Here is a 14,042-nt window from a genome sequence, read left to right on the forward strand (position 1 = left end):
GTTAGGAGAAATACCACAAGCACTTGATTTGAAGTCAAGGGCTAATATAATGGCACCAGCGAGCCATACACAGTCTTTTACAAGAAAGTACTGTTGTTCCCTTTCCAAGATCAACAAGCAACATCTCAGACGATAGGGCAGTGGGCTCTTCATCCTACAATGCCTAACAAAGTAACCAGTGCAGTAAAGTTGATGTGACTAGAATCTACTCCCAGCTGAAACACAAATTGCTCCAGTTCACAAGCAATTTCAGTTTCCCATAAGGGCTGTTCAACATCACTCTCTATTGAGAAATGAGAGTACACTGTTAATGTTAATCTAAAATAAATATTTTAAAACCAGGCACATGCTTTTCCATACCAAGCAATAATAATAACACTTGTGATTTTTTTATATTTACAATATGAGTAATTGAGTATATGAGTATAGCTGAATAAGAAAGCACAGGGAATTTAATGATTGTGCTTTCTATATGTTTCTCTTTCTTTTATCTTCTTTTCAGAAAAGTTCAAGACTTTTTCCAGACAGATCTACATGAAGCTCTTTATGACAAGCTGCGTGATTTTAGAGGGCTGATTTACTGCTGTTTCTTTGCTACAAGGAGAGACAGAATATAGTCTATAAAGTCTTTCACACAGTTAGAAGAACATAAAAATCTGCCAAAGCCCTGAGTAAGTTGTCATCAAGGCTACTTGCCTTTGATCAGCTCAGCTCTCACCAGCAGGTATCACACGAATGGAATTAATATAAATTCCTTTTACATATTCCAACCAAATTCATTTATTAGTAGAAGCAATAATGTATCCAATATGCTGTTCTGGTCAAGCCTTCCTTTCCTTTATGTAATTCCAGTTTATTCCCTCATATATTTTTCTTCAATGATAACAAAAAGAGAAGAGTGAAAAGATCAATAAAATCTGGAAACAACACCCCATAATCGTTCAGTAATTACCATACAATTAGAAACAGTGGTAGAGAAACTTTAAACAACATTGCTAGTGTCTTTGGTAATGTTCTGCTTTGAACATAACAAAGGACAGTATAAATCACATGGGATGTTTTACCATTTAAGTTTTGTATGGGATATAACAGTAGAAGGTCTGTAATTTGATGTCAACTGAAGACATGGTGCTACATTTATCAATTAAATCCCTAGATTGGATGGATGGGAGGCTGTCTGCTTTTGACGGGGTTACACTTCCTCTGAAGGAACAGGTTTGTAGCTTGGGAATACTCCTGGATCCACTGCTGGAGCTTGAGGCTCAGCTGTCCCCAGTGGCCCGGAGTGGCTTCCATCAGCTTCAGTGGGTGGCCCAGCTGCACCTCTACGTGCAGGTCATGAGGTCCGGGGGATGGCAACATGAGAACAGGGCTTTTCTGCAGTGGCTCCCCATTTGTGGAATGCTCTTCCCCGGGGGGGGGGGGCTGTTTCGCTTGGCACCTTCATTAAACACCTTTAGGGGCCTGGTGAAAATGTTTGTCTTCAACCAGACCTTTGGCTGATTAACATCCAATGCCTTTTTAAACATGTTGTGGGGAGGAGGGGATTATTAGTTTGTTTTTGTTTTTATTATATATTTTGTGTTTTCATCTTGTACAGTGGTACCTCAGGTTACATACACTTCAGGTTACATATGCTTCAGGTTACAGACTCCGCTAACCCAGAAAGAGTACCTCGAGTTAAGAACTTTGCTTCAGGATGAGAACAGAAATCGCGTGGCAGCAGCGGGAGGCCCCATTAGCTAAAGTGGTGCTTCATGTTAAGAACAGTTTCAGGTTAAGAACAGACCTCCGGAACGAATTAAGTACGTGAGCAGAAGTACCACTGTATTGTGAACCACCCTGGGATTCATCTTGCGTTTTCATCTTGTATTGTGAACCACCCTGGGATCTACAGATAAAGGGTGGTATACAAATTTAATAAATAAATAAACATTTATATTTATGAAAGATCACATAAGGGATACAATTCAACTATTAGGGCAGAGCATTTTTATGTTCACTTCATTTTTTTCCTCAGCGAAAATAATGGAGGCTATACAATACCACATCTACATTATTCCTCAATAGATTGCTACCTATCACCCTTGGAGAGAAATAAGATAGAGAAAGAGTAGTCATCTCTGGTCCACTGTTCTCTATTGAGTTATAACAAAAGATATAACAAAGAGGAAGCTTTTTCAGGCCAAGATCAAACCAAGATAATCACCAGGGCTAGCTGGCTGAATTAGTCCTACTTGGGCCAGCAAGGCCAGTGGAGAATTAGCTGTGGGGTCTCAGAGTGGGTAATCTTCATAAAAGTGGAGGGGGAGGGATGAGAAGGGAAATAAAAGATCAGGCTGAATTCAAACTAAAGGCCAGACAGAATAGCTCTGTCTTACAGGCCCGGTGGAAGGAGGTTAAATCCTGAAGGGCCCTAGTCTCATGGGACAGAGCATTCCACCAGGTTGGAGCCATCACTGAAAAGGCCCTGGCCCTGGTGGAGGATAGTCTGACTTCCTTAGGGCCCGGGACCTCTAAACTATGGTTATTCATGGACCTTAAGGTCCTCAAGAGGCGGTCCCATAAATACGAGGGCCCTAAGCCACAAAGATGAGCTCCTGGCATCTATAACTGGGGCGAGGGGCAGGCAAGTACCCCATGACATGTCTGATTGCTGCTTGCTACTGATTCTGAAAAGCAATGACAAACCTAGACAGCATCTTAAAAAGCAGAGACATCACCTTGCCAACAAAGGTCCGAATAGTTAAAGCTATGGTTTTCCCAGTAGTTATGTATGGAAGAGAGAGCTGGACCATAAAGAAGTCTGATCGCCGAAGAATTGATGCTTTGGAATTATGGTGCTGGAGGAGACTCTTGAGAGTCCCATGGACTGCAAGAAGATCAAACCTCTCCATTCTTAAGGAAATCAGCCCTGAGTGCTCACTGGAAGGACAAATCGTGAAGCTGAGGCTCCAACACTTTCGCCACCTCATGAGAAGAGAAGACTCCCTGGAAAAGACCCTGATGTTGGGAAAGATGGAGGGCACAAGGAGAAGGGGACAACAGAGGACGAGATGGTTGGACAGTGTTCTCGAAGCTACCAGCATGAGTTTGACCAAACTGCGGGAGGCAGTGGAAGACAGGAGTGCCTGGCGTGCTCGGGTACATGGGGTCACGAAGAGTCGGACATGACTAAACAACTAAACAACAACAACAACAACAACTGATTCTGAGTATTTAGGGAACTTTGGTATTTGCAGTGTGCGTTCGAGTCCCAACAGAAAGTTGACTGGGGAGGCGTTTCTCCCTTTCCCTGTGGTGGGGCTTGAACTCGCATCTCCGGCTTTCCAACCTTGTGGCCTTTGCAGGGAGCCACTGGAGGCTGCTGCTGTCAGCATGGCTGCCCTTGTTGCATGCTGTGCCCCCACCCCTTGGCTGTTTGTCAAAAGGGTCTTTCCCTGCTTGGGTGGTCCCCAACCCTTGTCCTAGGAAAGCTGTGTATGTACCCAGCATGTGCCCTGCCCAGGGAGCTTTGTGTGTCTTGCAATCCTAAAACACTGTTTGTGAGCAGCACAAGGGAATCTCTGCAAGCCATATTTTGTAAGTACTGAATAAACTTAAAATGAAGTTGCTGGTTCTTTAAGAGTATTTCTGACAAAAGCTTTCCAATGTCGAAAAGCAAGAGCTACGGAGTGCTCCAGTAGTTATACCTAACTGCAGCCAGGTTAAAAAGCGAAAACGCACGCTCATTAATAAATGTTTGGGGCTGTAGTAACTTTTGGACAATATTGTTTCAATAGAAAATGCTTTTCTCTCCTATGGAACACAAACGCTATTCTCTGCAGTGAATAAATTCGCCATGAATAATGAGCTGGGGAATTAAAAAGCTTTAAATCTGTTAGAGAAGTAATATTAATTTAGGTATAAATATAGCAGAAATAATCCAGACAGTTTTATGACCTTACACCCCCCCCCCCAAATGAAGGTGAAAGGTAGAATTCTTGCCCTAGGAATAGTGGCAAACACAGCTAACAGATGGAAGAGCTGAATGGAAATTTCAATAAAGTGGGCCACAAAGAAGCATTTGTAAGCACAGGGGTACTCTTTTTTTCCCCCTTTAAAAAAAGGCTCAAAAATGGAACTTTGTTTTATTTTGATGGAGTGCCAAAACAGTACTGCATTCCTTAAAGAGCAGAATAAAGGATCGAGTTAGACTGGCCTTCTCAACACCTCAGCAAAAGCCCCCATGGGTCTCATTTTGCCAGGATGACTATTTATATGACAGGTAAGGGAATAATTTTGTGGGATTCAGTTACACTAGGCCTCCATGACCTGCAGGTCAAAAGAGCAAATGCAAAAGTGACAATGTGGATAATTGCCTGTTTTGGATAATGTAATACTGATTGAGGGTCAATGATTATAACACCTGAAAGATAAATGAGCTGATGCGAAAGGCTCAACAGAAAGATAGCAAACAGGGAAAACTGTCTGTATGCACCATGCCAGGGTGAATAATATAAAGCACAAATTCCAGCTTTTGAGAGCAGAGAGGCGTGTTTCCTGAGCTAAACCACTAAAACTGAACGGTTGCCAAGACTTAAAATATGCAAGCTTCTAACAGAGGTTATAAAATAGAAATTCAGTCCAACTGCTCAAAGCTGTGGGATTAGAGTAATATTACTTAACATGATGCCCAATTAATTTCCATTATGCCCCTGGCCCATACTTGGTGCTCCATCCCTTATTTTCCTGAATGAACCTCTTTTAAGAACATCCACCTTTCCAGTTCTGAATAGACGGTTCTAAATAATCTAAAAAAACCTGATCACATAACGTATTTCATTAGGAGGTGTTTTTATGCAACATGCCTGGCACGAGGGGCCCCACTATCATGGTCAAATCCTTATGCAAACTCTCTTTTATTGATAAAATGGGCACATCAGTGATTTTTAATATTAACTAAGCTATTGGAAAATTGGTCGTCTTCTAAATTCCCATTGGCTAGCATAGATTTTATTTCACAATTGTACTACTATGTAAGGAATTTAATTAAAAACCTAAATGACTTAGACCCGGTACAGCTGCTTCTAGTTGGTTTTCATCTCCAGCTGCTTCTGTAAGGATGCAGGCCAGCTGTTTTCCAAAGTCAGGGAGGCTTGACTAAGGACTTTGAACATACATTGGAACTCCGAGTAGAGTAGGGACATTGTTTTCAATAGAGAGAAAGACTGAGTACCGCTGAAAAAGAAAAGCTAAAATTAAATAAATGTGGTGAGTGTCTCACCAGAGCCAGAATAAGGAAAACAGATCCAGAGCAACTTGAGGCAATAGGTAGACACCTCCTCTAGTGACTAATTTATGTTGCTTAGATTTTTCTTTTCTTGACACTAAGCATACCTGAGGGGGGTGGGGAGCAGATATCCTTTTCTCCTCAGCTACCTATTTCATGTTCTGCTGATTTCTGGTAGACTCCATTCCTTAGGAAGCTAATCTTCTTACTATTTGAGGAACAAGCCTTTTATTTCCAGTGTGATAAATTAGCCAAGAGCTTAACATCCTGTTTACCTCAGGAAAAACACTTTTAACATAAATGTTGGATAGATGGATGGATCATGCTGAGCAGTCTTTGCAGTCCATATTCTTTTAGAAATTTCCCCTCCCTCCAAGGATAAGTTGATCTCTTACATTTTGTTTCTGTATTAGTTTACTAATATTTTCAGCCGCCACCAGAACTACTGCATTCTCCTATTCCCCCCTCCCTTGGAACCACTGTCACACATAGTCTGGTGGCCTGTTTGGAACCTTCTAAGCAACCCACAATGAAACTATAGTATATATAGTTTATATCACATACCCATTACATGTCTATAAATCCTGGCAACTGACACAGATTCCTTAGTAATAACTATGATGTATAGTTCTATCATCTGGATCACCAACTGCCACAAATAAATAAATACATCAATAATTCCATTCTGTAATGGTAAGTGTCCTGGATTGTACACCTCACTAAAAGTGCCTTAAAAATGGAGGTGGTGTTCTGAAAAACCGTACCACCCTTTGGATTAGTCTCTCAATGCAGTGTCGTAAACATTGCTGGTAATTTAAAATTTACTATAACTCAGAGCCCTGACATGATATGTGTGATATGAAGTTCTATACAGTTGTGCCTTCTAGGTTTTCTATCCTTTGTAGCTCATCCACAAAAGTAATTCATGCGGCTGCAATCCTAAGAAGGCAGTATGAAGTTACTAGGAAGTAAGCTCCATTGAACTTGGCGAGATTCATTTTTTAATATGTGCTTATTTAGGATTGCACTGTAAGTATATTAAATACCAAAATTATTATAAAGTGAAGGATAAAGGAATGCTCCTCCTTTGTAACAGTTTAGCTGATTGTCTATATTACAGACAACTTCCTGAGAATTCACTATAAAAAATACAGCTCACCAAAAATATAAAGACTTCCCACAAACAGTGCTGTAATCATCCATTTATAAAATGTTGGAACTGCATGCACAAAATAAAACAGCACTATTATTTAAGCACAGTATTGCTTCCATTTACATTCCTGCTCTGAACAATTACAACACATGTTCTAACCACCATCTTGCAAGGCAAAAGCCCAAACAGAAAGTTCACAACTTAATAAAATAGAAGCTAATGTTAGAGGCTTTCATTTTTATGGCATGCTCTCTGGGTGTGTCTTAATCTTCTCCTTACTAACTTGTAATCATATAAATAAAGCCTTTCAATTACCATGATCTTAAGTAGTAATAAAAAGAATAATAAATTACTGTGAGGTCAAAAACTGTCAAACACAACGAAGATGAAATACAGAGATGCAGAGTGAAGTACAAAAGGCCAAGCACATTTGGAAAAGTTCAGGTACTTTACTTCCAAGTATGCTTCAGTAGGAGGGAGCTGGCTACTGCTGTTTTATTTAATAAGGCTCCATATAAATTCCAGCTGCTAAACATGTTATAAGTCCATCTCAGAAACAAGTGGTACTGTTATCTGAGTAGTGCAAGAATGTTGCTTCCTTACTTTTATTAAAAGCATAGCATCATCCAACAGAAAATTCACCTAGCCCAAGTCTCTGTGCACAGCAGATTTTATTAACAGCTACTATTAGAAACTATTAGAAAGGGACGCGGGTGGCGCTGTGGGTTAAACCACAGAGCCTAGGACTTGCCGATCAGAAGGTCGGCGGTTCGAATCCTCACAACGGGGTGAGCTCCTGTTGCTTGGTCCCTGCTCCTGCCAACCTAGCAGTTCGAAAGCACGTCAAAGTGCAAGTAGATAAATAGGTACCACTCCGGCGGGAAGGTAAACGGCATTTCCGTGCACTGCTCTGGTTCGCCAGAAGCGGCTTAGTCATGCTGGCCACATGACCTGGAAGCTGTACGCCGGCTCCCTCGGCCAATAAAGCGAGATGAGCGCCGCAACCCCAGAGTTGGCCACGACTGGACCTAATGGTCAGGGGTCTCTTTACCTTTACTATTAGAAACTAAGAAAAGGCTAAGGTGTAAACCATACACAAATCCAGAGTGGAGTCCCTTAGACACTTGGATAGCACCTCCTTCTGGCAACTCCTGCACCCAAGCTGGTGCCAATCGTATTGCTATGCTTTCCTTTGGGCCACATCAGCGAGGCCGAGAGATGCATCATGTTGTCTGGGCAGCCCAGGACCTTCACACATACTGCCCAGGCTCGTACCCTAGGGAAGTCACTTCTGTGCTGCTAACACAGTGGTTTGAGGCACACTCTATCGTCTCTATTGGACAGATACTCCACTATCACCTCCCCCTTGGTCAGCCTTCTCCAACGCTCTGAGCATCTCCCATTCTTCCTTCTCATCTGACCACCCTCTCCACAATGTCTCCACAGGACTCATGACAGCATGGGATAGAATCCAATGCAGCATGAAGTGAACGTTCCATCAGCGCAAAGATTTCTCCCCCTCTCCTCATCCCATATGTCACCTAAATGTGTTCTATGGGTTCCCTCAACCGTCTGGAGCAGATTTTGGGATGGCGCAGGGCCCATGTATGGGGACGAGAGGAGGAATGTTTTGTCGTGCAGGAGAAAATCCAACTGGGCAAGCAGAAATCCTTATACTGACCGGATGCAGTAGCTAAATACCACCTGTGATGCGGAGAAAATGAATTGACCTTCTCCCTTTTATATAATACTGGAACTCAGGACAATCCTCTGAAACTGACTGGCAAGAGACTCATAACATATAAAATGAAATAACTTCTTCACACAGCCAATCAGAAGCCGTGATTTGGCTTTCAAACATTTTGGAAGTCGAAGGGACTTCTGGAACAGATTCCATTCGACTTCCAAGGTATGACTGTACCAGCAAACACCAGCTACTTGTGGGCTTCCCAGAGTCATCTTGTTGGCCACTGGGAAACAGGATTTTGATTTAGATAACACTATTGGTCTGATCCAGCCAGCTTCTTCTTATGTTCTTTAGATGTGAATATATGTTGCAAAAACCGTGTGAGTGTGTTGCTGCCATGCATTAATGATATAGAGCACAGTTTAAAGAGCCTCATGTCACAAATGTGACACAGAGCTCTATGTAAGTAATGATCTATAATGTCATTGACATTAAACATTTCATATGAAGAGCATGTATATAGCTTTAATGGATATTAAAGTAAACTGATGTGCTTATTGTGACAGCAGTTCATTCACATTAGCTATAATAGGAGTTTTTTTATTACAAACAGTGGGGCATATGCTACTCTCGCTTATACCAGTGAAAATCCATGAAAACTACTGAAATCAGTACCACCAACTTGAAGTTTAATATGTTACCTAGAAGAACTATTCCAAAGTTATGCTTGTGTAGGGATAGGATAAGGAGAAAATTACCAATGGAACCTGCTACTCTTTTGGCTAAGAGAGAGACTTATGTGATTACAGTACATCACAGAAAGACTACAGCAAATTTCATGTGTTATGGATGAGGAGGGAGGGCTCAGGAAGGGGAGGCATTCATCTGAATGAACTTACTGTTACCTTTTTTTATTCTAAATAAGTCTTCTTTTTCCCCTGATACTGTCTGAATTCGAAACATCTAATTTAATCCACTGAAGGGTCCAGTCTTCCTTTTATTTCCTGTCTGTACTAGAGCAGTCGCCTGTTTCAATTATGACTTTCTCCAGCTCCTACATTTTTCGTGCTCCAGCTGGCTCAAAGTGCACTTCCTTGGAAGGTAAAATGCACTAACTGTGCTGATCGGAGACTGATAGCTGGTAAGCCACAATATTTAATAGCTGAGCTGATAAGAAGAAAGGTTTTTTCAAAAACACGCACACATACAAACTATTTTTGAACCTAAACAAAAGGATATCACATTGCTTTGTGTTCAATTAAGCTCTATTTTAACATACAGAATTTCAAAATGCATATATATATATATATATATATATATATATGCAGGTTTTGGTGTCCTCGGGTGTCTTCCCGTGTAAAAGTTGGGGTGTCTAGGCGACGTTTCGACGAGGTCTCACTCGTCATCTTCAGGCTGGTGCTTTCGGCTTCTTGTTACTGGAACAGAGCAGGATCTCAGTGTTTGAGTTCCTATAAATACTGTTGAGGGGGTGTGGTGTATAGCCTCCAATGTTCTGGGCAGAGAGGAAGTTCCCAGGCTAGTGTGCCTTTTCTTCTTTTGTTTCTTAATTACTTGAGGGATATCTTGAGTGATTTCTTGAGTGATATCCTGAGTACCACTTAGGTGGGTCATTAGGTGTGGATTAGTTGCTAAGTCTTTGTGTCTTGACCTCTTGAACTTTGTGAAGAGTTTTTCTGAGAAGATGGCTGTACTGCACTTAGTTGTGCTCTGGCTTGAGAGGCACACAGAACGCCATCACCAATCAACCACACCAGACCCAAACCCAGACCCTCTCCACAGATAAATTACAGACACCATCCAGTAGCCAAACCATGGTGGCACCTCCGGATGCTGCACCCCCCTGCAATCCCTACACAGATCTGGCTGACACAGGCCACAAAACCACAGCTCGCCCCTATACACGAAGCCAAGCCAGAGCACAACTAAGTGCAGTACAGCCATCTTCTCAGAAAAACTCTTCACAAAGTTCAAGAGGTCAAGACACAAAGACTTAGCAACTAATCCACACCTAATGACCCACCTAAGTGGTACTCAGGATATCACTCAAGAAATCACTCAAGATATCCCTCAAGTAATTAAGAAACAAAAGAAGAAAAGGCACACTAGCCTGGGAACTTCCTCTCTGCCCAGAACATTGGAGGCTATACACCACACCCCCTCAACAGTATTTATAGGAACTCAAACACTGAGATCCTGCTCTGTTCCAGTAACAAGAAGCCGAAAGCACCAGCCTGAAGATGACGAGTGAGACCTCGTCGAAACGTCGCCTAGACACCCCAACTTTTACACGGGAAGACACCCGAGGACACCAAAACCTGCATTCCTGTACCCGTGAAAATCTACGAAAGCATATATATATATATATATATATTCATGCTTCTGGGGGTGAATACAATTTGTTTCTATACATGGGTGTTTAAGGCTTCTTTCCTGAATTTGAGTCCGTTACTGCTGATTTGGGACTATCTCAAGCCAATTATTTCATTGAACAGGACTGTGGGATTGATAAGGCACCATTGCAAAACCATGGTCTGTCTGCTAAAAATAAAATTGTTTTGTGTCAAGACGGCGAAAATGTCTCCAAGCTGTAAACACCAGCCCTTGTATTTCCCCCCTTGCTTTATGAAAACCACAAATCTTTTCTTTCCTCTCCTCTTACTCACAGGGCAGTTTAATTACAGTTTAATCTCTTTCAGTAAGCACCCCCTGAGACCTTATTGTCCACGCAGTGTATTATCAAGACTACAGCTACAATTTACTATAGATGGCAGGGGCTCCTTTGGGGAAGGCCAGGAAAGTAGAGGGGAGAAATTTTGCTGAGTACGAAGAGCAAAGCTGAATCCAGCTTCAGAGATACTACTTCAGCAATTAGAGGAGGACTACAGAGGTGTTGATCAACAGTCTACATCACCTCCTCTGTGGTATCAAATTAATCTAAAATAAAACTTCAAAGCTTATGACATTGTGTAGGACCCCAGCTGCAGCTAGCATCTGGCTACCTCGAGGGCAAAAAGAGGTGTCAAAGGAGGTTAATGAAGGAAAAACAAGAGTGCGGTCTTCTAAGCCACCCTTTCCAAAAAAATGATTTATGCCAGTAATTTGCTGTTAAATCTAAACTTTCATTTTGTAGGATTTTTTTCCCTAGAAAGACAAAAAGAATTGTAAGAATATATTGGATCAGCCCCAAAGGCCCACCTAAGTCCACCATCCTCTTCTCACAGTGGTCAGTAGGATGCCTAAGGGAAGCATGCCAGCAGTTGTCCTATTATTGTTGTTGTTGTTGTTGTTGTTGTTATTATTTCAATTTATAAACCGCCCTATACCAGGAGGTCTCAGGTGAAAAAACATTTTTATTACCCTCCCCCCCCAAAAAAAAAAATGTCTCAGGGGGACTATAGGGACTAAGATCAGTGGGAAGGGAGTGCCATAGACTTCAGTGCATGAAAATCTGCTTGATCTTCCTGCTTGGTTGCTGTTTGCATTGGCTTGGCATCTCTGATATTGAACATGTCCCCTAAAGCAGTGTTCCCCAACCTTGGGTCTCCAGCTGTTTTTGGACTACAACTCCCATCATCCCTTGCTAACAAGACCAGTGGTCAGGGATGATGGGAATTGCAGTCCGAAAACAGCTGGAGACCCAAGGTTGGGGAACACTGCCCTAAAGCACACTGACGTTTCACTGAAAAGGCAAACTTGTAGCTTCTATGCTTCTAGATGTTTGTGATTATTGGGAACCGCTTTGAGCTCAGCATTTGTTGCTGGAAGAGCGGAATAGAAGTAAGCGTGTACATTATGTCTGGTTAAAAAAAAATCAATTTAAAGCTAGACCATATTGTACGATACATTAATTTTCAGGACCTAGAGTGAACCCAAAGTAAACAAACAATCTGGTAATTTGACATAGGTTTGGGAGTCAAGGAGGTGTGTGGAATCAGAAAAAGAGGGAGTTAATATACATACTGAATTGCTGAAGGTTTAAGGGAGAGGACTGTAGTCCACTGACACTGCTACAGTGATAGTTAAGAAGCATCCTATATCTCAAAAGCAAACGTTCTCTTGAGTGCTGGTTCTTAAGTAGCCAAATTGTGCATCCTGGAAAAGGGCAGAGCTGGCTGGCTGGAACCCTGAACAGCAACACCCCACAGTTGCCACATTACACTATAGGTTCCGTTTATAGAAACAAAATTGCCCTATTTGTCAGAATGAAATGTGACTTCACCTAGCAACAGATCAAGCTGCCTTGGGGAAATTCATCTCATGTTTTGGAGAACGCTGATAGCAAGGCAATCCTTTCTGCTATGAACTATATTTTTTCTATTAACAGAGTTTGCAAACTTCCGCACCGTCTAATGACAGTGCAGGAATGATACCAAAGTCCTAAACAGCTCCCCCCCTCTGTTCCACCCCCCTTTCTATTTTCTTCGCCTCCAATTTTCCTTCCTGAGGTTATTTTTACATTTCTGGAGCCATTAACATTCTCTCTACCACTTGGCTTTACTAAATGCTATGCCTCATAAAATAGGGATTTAAATCTTCACAGAGTAAATGAAATTCATTTCTTGCCCAGCTCCTCCTACCACCTAAGGTTTTCACTCTAAATGTCTGGTTACAACCCAATCACGAGCATAAAAGCAATTGAGTAAATGAAATATGATGTAAGTGTAAAATATTAGTGTCCAGACATGCAAGATGTATGCAGGTATTATGAAGCCTCCACAGCTGTGGAAGCCTAGAGCTCATGCAGTGCCACAGGTTTAACAGGATCCATTACCAGTAAGGAGTTTTATTTGCTTAATAAATTACATTCAAAAGCACAATAGCCTAGGCTTTTAGCTGTAAAATTGCCAAAATTTGTCAGTGACTGCTTTCTGGTTATAAATAGTCAAATAATGTACAACTCATTAGATTTTTGATTCCCTATGCAATTCTTTCTAGCTATTACTCAGAAAACATAAAAAGGAACTCTAGATGACATTTTATAGAGGTTATAAATTGCTATAAGGAGATGACATGGGATAAATCTGTAGGCAGGGTGAGGGCCACAGTAAAGCCAAGCATATAAATCAGAGTTAGTGCAATGTGTGGGCGTTCTGAAACAATCCCAAAATCACAAAGGTAGAAATAGATAACAATTGACTATGGCTAATGTTAAGTTAATTGTGGAGGGAAAAGCCATGGATGAATAAAAGTGTAAGCACTGTTTAGGCATTCTAACATCTACTATTAAATTTTATTTTTATTGGGTTGGATCCAAATATGCCCTCCTGAAGAAGGCATCCTTTGCTATGTAACCAGAAAAAGTGAAACTAAACCCCTAAATGCTGTTCTGCTTATACAAACTCAGCAGAAAACCTGCTATAGAATCGAGCTATTATAGCAATGCATAAATTCATGTGCAAGCTCTTATGGAACAGCACTGGTGGTAATTTTCTTTCCACTCATGGTGGTTTGGATCTAACACATTAATTCTTCCTCCAAGAAGCTCAGGGCACAGCAACACATGATGTAAGGCACATCAAGCTGTTAGTGACTGGTCAGGGATCACACACTGTGCTCTGTGGTTGGATGAGGACTGAAAGCCAGGTTTCCTTGGCCCTTGTCAACCCACACAGCTCTCTCTTGTAACCTTCAGGTAACAGGCTTTAGGATCACATTTGGAATGGTTTTCAGGTGAAAGGTGTACTGAATCAGAACAATGAACAGCCACTAGCCAAACGGGGAGTGCTTTGACTCCCATGGAGATCTGTAATGTAATGCCTAACTGAGGGAGTGGCCACTGAGACCATATTACACCAGTCCTTAAAGACCTACATTGGCTCAAAGTACATTTCCAAGCACAATTCAAAGTGTTGGTGCTGACCTTTAAAGCCTTAAATGGCTTTGGCCCAGTATACCTGAAGGAGCATCTC

The 14,042-nt window shown here is 41.6% G+C and overlaps 1 protein-coding gene across 1 annotated transcript in view; it reads right to left on the reverse strand.

Annotated features, from left to right (window-relative positions):
* The window catches only part of GMDS (GDP-mannose 4,6-dehydratase), a 285,259-nt gene that overhangs the window by 102,525 nt on the left and 168,692 nt on the right, over positions 1-14,042 (reverse strand). The gene's annotated exons all lie outside the window — the stretch shown is intronic.

Source organism: Podarcis melisellensis (assembly GCF_964234715.1).
Source record: "Podarcis melisellensis genome assembly, chromosome: 7".
In the NCBI taxonomy this organism is placed as follows: domain Eukaryota; kingdom Metazoa; phylum Chordata; class Lepidosauria; order Squamata; family Lacertidae; genus Podarcis; species Podarcis melisellensis.